The sequence below is a fragment of the Seriola lalandi genome, unplaced genomic scaffold, assembly GCF_002814215.2.
Source record: "Seriola lalandi dorsalis isolate HSWRI2012SDOR001 ecotype SW California unplaced genomic scaffold, Sedor1 jcf7180002053690, whole genome shotgun sequence".
Taxonomy (NCBI): Eukaryota; Metazoa; Chordata; class Actinopteri; order Carangiformes; family Carangidae; genus Seriola; species Seriola lalandi.
Window position 1 is genome coordinate 602,999 of NW_019524243.1, and position 10,364 is coordinate 613,362.

Sequence of the window (10,364 nt, forward strand, 5' to 3'; positions counted from 1 at the left end):
CTTCCTGCTCTCTCCTCCCTCTCTCCAGGCGCTTTTTGATTTCTCCTCTCACCTCCTCTTTTTCTCTCCCTCTTTCATATCCCAGAGTGCTTCTTTTCTTCTGTTCGTCTCTTCCGATCGCGAGTTCTCCTCAAGGTATCAGTGTGTGGTATAGAGTTGTGGCGGAATCTTTTCTTAAAAGTGCCAGCTCATTAAGGAGTGAGAGTGTTTGGATATGCGTAGTTTGTATTTTTAGTGTGTTTGTTTGTGCCGCTGTGCCGGGGCTGTGTTCTCGGTTCACCGTGTGTGTGTGTGTGTGTGTTTGTGTGTGTGTGTGTGGCATGTGTGCATGTCGGGTGTAGAGCAGAGGTAGGAACAGTGCTGAGTCTGATTCTTTCTGTTCCACTGTGGCATTTGGGAAGCACAAACTTTATTCCTGTATAGCAATAACATCTGTTTACAGTGTTGAACATACTGAACACCGGGCGAGGTGAAACAACATGATGTTTAAAAATCTTACTGCATAATGTAAGGATGTGATGCTACAGTAGATGGTGTTGATTCAAACTTTGTTGCAAACCCACTTTCTTATTATAGCCGTAGGCAATAGTGGTGGTATAGAAAAACATGCACTTATATTATGTTGTTTTTAGCACTGAACAATGAGAGGTGACCTAATTATAATTAAAAACAAACTATCTGACAATATCATTAATAATGTTATAAAACTTTTATTCATATCAACAATACCATGACAACTGGGCAAATGTGACGTGATTAAAAACTCCAGAACAGCAAATAAAAGGACATTGCAGTGAGAAATGTTTTATCCAGTCTTTTAACTAGAAAAGTAAATAAAAAACCCTGGACTGCAAGAAAAAAAAAAAAGTTAAACTGACCTCTGTCTTTACCTTTGTTGATGCCCTTCACATCCATGAAGAGAAGTTGGGAGAAAAAATTATTATATTAAATATATTAATAATAATATTGTAATATTCTAATAGGAAGAGCTTAAACAGCAGGTAGTATTTCAACTGCTACTGATTGACACTGACTACAGCAAGAACTGTAATCTCATTCAAATGTGCATATATTACAGTGCATATGTGGTGTAGTGTATGAATATTTCTTGTGAGAGTTACCACTCACTTTAGGATATTACAAAGTTAACATTTGACTGTCTTTTGTATTACACTATTACACATTTTTTCTGTCTACACTAAAAGAAAAAAAACAAAAAACACGTTTAACCTCATATTTAACTATTTGTACGTGTTCCTCCATCCTGGGAATTGCTTTTAAATTGCACGGTATACTGTCTGTCTTTGACAAAATACCACACAATGACGATGGGAAGTATTTCTGTGACATGGCGTCATTCACGCAGGCGGAGACACTGGAACAGCAGCAGTCTACATGCATGCCACAGAGACTTCACCTTTTAAAGAGGCGTGTTTGCTCTTGGTTTAGACAGCGGGTTGTCCAAGGAAATACTGTTGCAGGAGAAAATCCAGTTCCAGAAAGAAAAGAAATCAGTACTGTTTGAACGGTATGGAACTTATTATTGGAGGACATCAGTAGTGAAGGTAATGTTTCGCAATGTTATTAATATTTTGACATGTATTACCCTCCACTCCAATATTTTAAAATAGTGAAACCACAGGAGTGAGTTTAATAGTAACATTTGATGTTTAATGATAATATTTGTGTTAAAGGCTCAAACCTGATCCAGACCCTATAACACTATACACATGAAAATGGACCTGAACTGGCACGGACATGTAAATAACCCCCGGCTCCATCGGGTTTGGGCCGAGTTGGTGACCAAACTTTAGCGGGCAGACTCGAAATGGATGTCTGTGTACCCAGTTGCTGTCACCTTATCTCCTGACAACAGATCACATTACATATATAAACACATATACACACACACACACACACACACACACACACACACACACACACACACACACACACACAGATAAACCAGGAAGCTTAGCTGCCCCAGCTCAGCTCTGCACCCCAGCAACAGGCTGGCAGCTCCCAGTTCTGAGGTCTCTCCCAGTGTGAATGTGTGCGTGCGTGTGTATGTGTGTGTATGTGATAGAGTCTACACCATGAATATTTCAGTCTTGACCCAGTTCCCTCATGCTAGGGATGTCCTGTCTTTACCAGAAGAGACGTGGTGTCATATATTCCAGGTGGTTAACTGAGTCACTATGCACTGTGACATTTCAACCCACTTCCACTTAATTCATATGCAATCAGGATTATATTGTGTGTCGACCAATACTGTGCAGGCCTGTTCAGTGATGGATATTCATTATGGACAAAATGCTTCCAAGTGGGTTCTATTACATTCTTATAATGCACTGTATAGATTGGTCCTTTGAGTTATGTAGAACATATATGTAAACTAAGAGACCTACTGCCTCTCCCTGAGTTCTGGGATCACAGACTGAGGGCAATACCATATGCACACATTCTTTACACACATATACACACACAAACAAACAGGGTACAATAAGATGCCTTAAGGTCTATCCTGTATGTGCAGAGTCTTCCAGGAAAGAGGAAGGTAGCAGTAGCTGGCAGGCTCACTGCTCCAGATCGATACAGGACTGCTTTTACTGCTGTTTGTGGACGCCTCCTCTCCACTGTTATTTTATCCTTCACTGAGCTCTGTTCATTTGTTGTTCATTTGCTCTGCTGTGTTGGTTCAATAAATCTTATATCATCTTTGTTTTCCCCCCATTACAAATAGCCAGGTCCTCCACAGTATGTCGGCTTGTCCTCAGCAGTTATTGTCTTTCCAGCTTTATCCGGCCGGCCCATCTGTGAGCTGAGAGAACAGATTTGATGGAAGCATGTGATCTACAAAAGAAGATGAAATTTACATACACACAGAACACATGCAAACATGCAGCATGCTTTGAAACAATACAAGACTGCACACACACATCACACCCCTCCCCCTAGAACCTACACACACACACACACACACACACACACACACACACACACACACGCTATAGTTGACCTGCCATAAGCTCCATTTAGGTCACAGTCTGCCTGGCCACAGGTGGTCTTCCTGTCACAACCAGTGGACCATGACTATGGAGGATTAGTTGGGAAAGGTACAGTACTGTAAGACATAGTTTATATTAGACAGGAGACTGCGAAGCTTAAGTTTCAATGAAAACAAGAGAGAAAAGCAGAATGATGTGGGACCTTATTGTACACTGTAAACCGAGGAGAGGAGTCTGAGTTTCTCTGTCCACCAGACTTCTGCAACAGAGGGTGCCAGGCTTGATGCCAGGGAAGCTGTCACTGCTCTCAATGCTGACAACCCCGGTGCCACCCGCCTCTGTTTGTGTTTTATTCCCCTGCTTCCTCGTCATGGCAACCTGCTATGTTTCCTCTCCTCCTCACCATCCTTCTTCTCCCTGGTTTCCTTCTCTCCACCTCGTCGCCACTTTTTCTCCATGTAAAGTGATTCTCCAGGTGGAGGTTGGCCGTTTCAAGGCTTGTGGACTGGCAGTTGACTGGTGCGTGGTTTCACCCTGAACCCGTGCTCACCCCAGGGACTGAGGCCCTGGGGGCTCTTGAAGCTCAGCGTGGCTGACGTCCAGCATCTCCTCATCGAGTAAGACCGCCGCCTGGCCACGCTTAGCACTCCCAACTCCAGACAAAGGCTGCCATGTCCTGTAAATACTGTCAGAAGCAGTTAGGAGCTACACTGATGGCTGATTAATTTGTGCAGGTCATTTCCCCCAAAATTTGGGCGCAGACCAGATTTGCCTATATGGAAAGAAGTTGTATGACTTTATTTGCCAACATTCAGCAATTTTGTGAGGTCTCTGTTTGGGCGTGTGCATTATGTGTGGGTGTGAATGAGCAGTGCATGACTGTTACATTTGCCTCCTATACATCAATGTAACTGTGACATGTCAATCTGTCAATATGATGTTGTAATACTTCTACACAACTGCATTGTCTGTGCATGAGTGTGTGTGTGTGTACCTGTGAAGGTGTGTATTGTAGAGCAGAAGATCACCTTGACTGTGGCCAGTCAGAGAGAGCCGTGGGCACTGAAACTGAGAAGGCGGGGTTGAACTGCCTCCCAGAAGGCCGTTCTGTTCAGCACAGACGTCTGCAGTCCCCCTTTAGACTCTCTCCCTCTCTCTCTCTCTCTCACTCACACACACACACACACACACCCCTCCAGCTGGGAGGTCCCGTGAGGTAGTGAGGCTCATTGACTGATTAGGTCCCAGGTAAAGCACTGCCCGGGAGCCTGCTATAAAGCCAAAGTCAATGACAACGCTCACACACATACACACACAAACACACACACAGCTACTGTACACCTCTCCCCACGCTTTTTTACAGCACATGCACACACACACACAGAAGTGCGCACGCTTACTGTCTCTATCAGACAGCTGCTCATGCAGTCTGCTCACCACTGGGATTTCCCTGTATTGTATATGATATAATGATATTATTCCCTCTATTTGCTGGGTAGTTAGGCACCATGCCAGGTAGCTCACTTATGAAATTGGGCTAAAAGCATGATGTTATTTCAGGATATGAAATGGCTGTGGAGTGGGACTGATAGAAAGCCGTACTTGCACTCTACTTTTTTGTTTCTGTTCCTCGCTTTGCCTCCTCTTCAGTCTTCTTTTATCTTATTTACTTTTCTCTCTTTCTCTTCCCGATGTCCTTGCATCTAAATGTTCTTTACAATAGTCTCGCCTTTAACAATAGCTTTCATAGCACTGTACCCACATTTATAAACCATGCACCACAGTGCAAATCAGGAAGTTACTGGACAATGGCGGCGGCCCCCTCCAATCCACAGGCAGTAAAACGATAGCAGTCTCTGATTCTATTCTCTGCTCTCTGCCATTTTACAGTCTGTCAGCCTGCTCGTAGCTCTGTAGTTCAAAGCTCAGACCGGAACCCTCCAATGCTATTTGCAGCCCTTTTCTGAAAACCCGCTATTGTGGAGGTATAATTACAGGCCTATACGCTGTGCTTAATTCTCAAACAATAGGGTATACTTTTACACAAGGACATGAAATTACTCTCCATTCAGAACATGCTTGACTAGACAACAGAGCTCTTCATGTTCAGAGGACATTTATGCTGCTGTAACGATGCTGTGTAAAAGCCAGACTGCAAGTCTCTTCCTGTTGTTCCCTCCCATTACTTCAATGTTCTGCTAACACCACAATGATGATGATGGTGATGATGACTCAGGTAGTAAGCTACTCTCTCTCTATCTATCTAAATTCACATTGCAAATATCAGCAAGCTTTTTCTATCTAATTTCTTCCCCTTTTTCACTTTCATTCATGGAAGATGATCAAGTTCCCTGATTAATTAGTTACCATGGGGCAACCTTCCCTGAACTTAATTTTCTCTCTGACTTTCCGTGTTACTCTCTTTCTGTCCTATGTTGTTCCTCAGTGGTCGTCGCCCCGTGTCGGACAGTGATGCTGTTGTTCCTCCTTTCACTGTTGGCCTCCTCCTCCGAGAGGCACCCAGCTCCTGACTCCTAATTGGTGGAAATGCAAGCAGCATCTGGTTCTGGTGAGCGTCTTTGTCGACAACGGCGGTCATCCAGCCGTTTGACAGCTGGTTGCCATAACGTCATCACCTTGGCGACAGACTGGACTCTGGCGCTGTTCTGGAGTACCTGCCACTCAGCATTACCAGCCACCCTCACAGAAGAGACAGGGCATTTCATTGCATCCAAGAAATGAGGCAGTTTCAGAGTCAAATTTGATAATAAGCTTATTTCAGCCCCCACCACAACACACCACAGCAAACAGCCCGTCCAGCTCTCCGTGACTAACCCCAGCCTGTAGGACTAATATTTTAGTGGATGAATTATATGGCCTGTTAACTTTGAAAGATTCTGTCGACAGTGCATGGTGTCAGTATGCCATTTCATATAATGCCATTTCATTTCTCTACTTTTCACTGTAGAATTCCAGCTTTCCTAACGATAGGGAAAGCAGAGACCTTGTTGGCCTTGAAGAGGGAACGGAGGAGAATTAAGTCTTTGGGAATTCTCTCTTTTTCCCTCGTCTCCTTTTCGAACCCCTACACTCTAGTCCTCTCCTCTTGCCTCCGCTCTCTTCATTCCCCTGTGGCTACATCCATGGTATTCCAGAAATACTCAGGCTCAGTGCTCGTTTGTGTCGGCCTTTAGTGCAAGATACCGGTGCAACTTCTGCAACTGATATAGTCATTGTTATCTAGCAACAATTACTGTATTTGATGCTTTTGTGAACTGAAATACCAATTAAAATGCTGAATTGTTTGTTTAGACAATTGAGTTACAAGAAATCTTTATGTCTGTGAGGAAAATATGCCGACTGTCTTGGTTTGTGACAGTGGTGCGAATGCAAATGTTTGTGAAACTGCGTGATATACAGGGTGAAATTAATTTGGATTAAGTTAATTTTTCAACATTTTCTTAAATATGTTAAATGAAAAAATGCGAATTTTTAATTGCATATGAATAATAATGTAAACAAGAGTTAGACTTAAATGTGAATTATAGAATTATGTGTGATACCACTTGCTTCAAGGTGAATGTTCATATGGTTAACATATTACGTGATATGATAAAATCAAAAGGAAAATTCAGCTCCATGGCCTTATTAGTCCTAAACCTCCAATGTTTAATTACCGATGGACAGGGATCATTTATACCGGGATTGTCAGGAGTTAAACAAACACACGCACATTAGACAAACTTCACAAGATAAAATAAACATGCATCTTGATTCCTGCAAGATAGTAGTCAGTTCCACACATCACATCATATTTGCTGCTGCTATTTCATATCCACGCATGAGCAAACACAGTGGTGGCCATACAGGAGAGGAGGCGGCAGTGGAGCAAACAGCATGAGGGCACCGTGTTCAAACTGTGGTGACCAGTGGCTCCTGCCTGTCCGTGGCCTCACAGCCCTGCCCCTGCCCCAGTGACTCAATGCAGGTATTCACAAACGGGATTCCAGTGGCCACCAAAACATCTAAACCAAACGGACAGAGTGACTCTTCTAGGTAAATAGCGGGCCGTGCCAGGATCTAAACCGTATAGCCTCTTTTTCTCCCTAAGTATCTCTGTCTCACTTTCTGGTGCTCTCTGGCTTTGTTTCCCTGTGCACCCTTCGCCAGACTAAAAATGAAAATGAGCATGCTGTTTCACAGACCTCACAACTCACATCTTGGAATTTAATGCTCCCAGTCAGTAATAAATGTAAATGCTGCATTGCACTATTTTCTTTCGAGAAAAGGAACTAATGATGATTTTGGGGGAGGTTTACTTCAAATGTACGTTTATAAAAAGATTAATCGAATGACATTACGTTTTAAAAAAGAACAAACATGTTAAGCAATAGAGAGTAATTTCCCACCCTTTATTGTTGGATTGTGTAATTATTGTTCTACATTTAGTGTCTCACCTAAGCTGCTGTGGAAGCTGGAGGAGACTTGATGATTTGGCATACTCTTGGCAGAAACAAAAGGCAAACATGGGGTTTCAGAAGAGGCAGACAGCTCATAAGAGAACAAACCACACCACAGAGAGAGGAATCAAACCTAAGCACAGCCTTCTGAAACCAGACAGCCCTATCTCCCTGCACGCCTTGGCTCGGATTGTTTCTACTTATTGTTTACTTGGCTGTTTGACTGATTGGTTCATTGGTTACAAGCCAGACGGGGAGTGACATGATCTGAAATTACACGTTTCACGGCTTCAAAGAGCCGTTGTCAGTACTCAAAAGTTTGTTTTTAATGCTGCTCTGGGATATTAAAGTGATAGTTCAGGTTATTTAACGTGGAGTTGTGTGAGGTACGTATGCATAGTCAGTGTATTGCCTACAGTAGATTGGGATCAGCGTACTCCCAGTTTGGAGAGGCAGCTGGGAGTACCGGCACAGAAGCTGAGCAATGTACTGCTGTGGACGGGGCCACCCCAAAAACTTGTTTTAGCCACTTTAAAAAATGCTCACCGAAAAAAGGGGCATTAGTTGAAGTGCTCTCTTTATTTTGAATTTTTTCATATCTTTATCTCGGCATCAAACAGCCCTTTCTTTTAGCACTACAGTTTCTCAACCATTGTACTACTGTTTAAGAGCTTATCTGTGGCGTAACACGGTGTATGCCGTGGTTGTGCGTAGATATACGGCAGTTCAACTGATACTGGCTTTTTTCGGTGGGCATTTTTTAAGTGGCTAAAACACGTTATTAGGGCTGGCCTTGTCCACAGCAGTACATCACTCAGCTTCTCTGCCGGTACTCTTGGCTGCTTCTCTAAATTGGTAGGGCGCCAATCCAAATCTCACCTCAAGTAAACCCAACTATCACTTTAATCATTGTTGCATAGTTAATTCATATACTGTAGGTAGGCCTGTGAATTCTCAGCCAAGCAAACACCTTTATTTACATTGCAGCCTAAGCTTTATTTATCAGCTGTGATGTGCATGGCATCACTAGTTTGCATATCAGCATCTATGTGTCTATCTATGAGTCAACTTCACCGACAGTGATGTAAGCGTGATTTTGATTCAGGCAATCACAAATAAAATAAAATAAACTACTTAACCTCATCAGTGTGTTTGTTGGAATATGTGTTTCTTCATACAAGCAGATTTAGTTGTGTTTTGACAATGGTTTTTATGTCATTGTGCAGGTGTCAATATGACAATTATAATTGCAAAATTGGCCATATGTCCCCCTATATATTTTTCTTTTGTTGTGTTTATTAAAAATGTAAGAAAATTGTGGAAAAGTTTTGAAGTGGAAATGACCATTGTGGTTACACCTAATAAGGACATATTTTATATTTTATGGTGTTCATACTGTATATAGTCATTTTGCCAAAAAGGCATTCAAAGACAGATATGTCCAGTATGTTATCTTACATTGTGACATTACTTATGTTTAGGGTAAACTGGACTCCAAACCAGTGAACCAGTGAACAAACTGTTATAAGGCTCCAGGAACAGAAATCTAAATCTAATCCTGACAGTTGTGGGATTTGTAAGGAGGTCATGTGGTGTAAAACCACTCACGCCAATCACAGATATCAAATACATGAACCTAAATTGTAATGAACCACATGTTACAGCTGGATTCGTTGAGACTGCAAACAGAAGCAATGCATCATTTTCTGTAGTGCAGACATTTGAAACATTTAATCAATTCAAAAATAATGTTTATAAAAAGTTCTCATAAAACTAAGGAAAAATCACTCAAGTATCAAACTGACAAACAATGTTAAGTGTGTATTTAAACTGTTGAAGAGGGTCTGGAGTCTCCATGACCCCGAACAGAAGGTTAGGGTTAAGGGTAACACACATTAAGTGCTGTATTTTTAGGCCAAACAACATCTTTCAAGGATGTAAAGAATTTTATGTGTAAACTTAAAGACCTGCAATTGGCACCGGGAGTGTAATTGATATGAAATCAAATATTTCTCATTAATATTTCCGCATGATTTATTGGCTATGACATAAGTAGCGATTGGTGTATTTTTTGCAGGAGCCTCAGCACCGTCTGGTTGCGGAAGACAGTGGTCTACAGGCTTTCCACATTTATCGAGCATAATTGCCGCTTAAAGTCTTAAATTATTTATTATTGTGAGATCTGACAGTGCTGCTCAGAAGCAAATTGGGATCATCTTCCATGACCACCAAGGATTTGCAGATTGGAGGCAGAACTAAGTTTATTTCCTCCGCTCTGCTTTTATCCCTGCAAACGAAGCGTTTAAAAGGATCACCCGCGACAGATAACCACGTTACTGTACAGACGAATAACGCCACTGCTCTTAAGATCCTGATTTTGTCTGTGGATTTTTTTTTCTCTCTCTCTCTTCCCTTCACCCCAGCCTAATTGTGCTGATGCTCTCCCTGTGGGTTTTAATGTTTGACACGGCGAAACGCTCTTAAATCCTCCACACTGCTCCCTCCCTTATGAGGCCCAGTATCTTAAAAGCAAAAAGGATGTATGTCTAATTCACAAATTTATCACTTCGCAAAATGATGCATTAAATGAGAGGGGACACGCTCTGATTTGAAATGCTGACTTTAGAAAAGAAGTTCTGATTTTCAAAATGAGTTTAGATGGGCTCCCCTTCACCCCTCACCCACCCGCTTGCCTCCCACGTCCTCTTGCTTTCTCAGTTATATCACTGTCGCTACTTGAGATGGGAGGCCATGCAGCTCTCTCTTTGTCTGCCTCTCTCTTTCACTCTCACTTTCTGTCTCTCTCACCCACAAACACAACCATATTTTATTGCTTAGTTTAGCTGGTTTAGCATGTGATTGCACATGTATGTGTTTTGCATGTGTGCTCATGTGG

At 42.3% G+C, this 10,364-nt stretch overlaps 1 long non-coding RNA gene across 1 annotated transcript; it reads left to right on the plus strand.

Annotated features, from left to right (window-relative positions):
• Positions 1 to 1,445: 1,445 nt before the first annotated feature.
• LOC111651573 (uncharacterized) lies at positions 1,446 to 6,321 on the plus strand. The gene is made up of 2 exons (XR_002760528.1): positions 1,446 to 1,565; positions 5,455 to 6,321. It is a non-coding gene; the product is annotated as an uncharacterized LOC111651573 (long non-coding RNA).
• Positions 6,322 to 10,364: the final 4,043 nt, after the last annotated feature.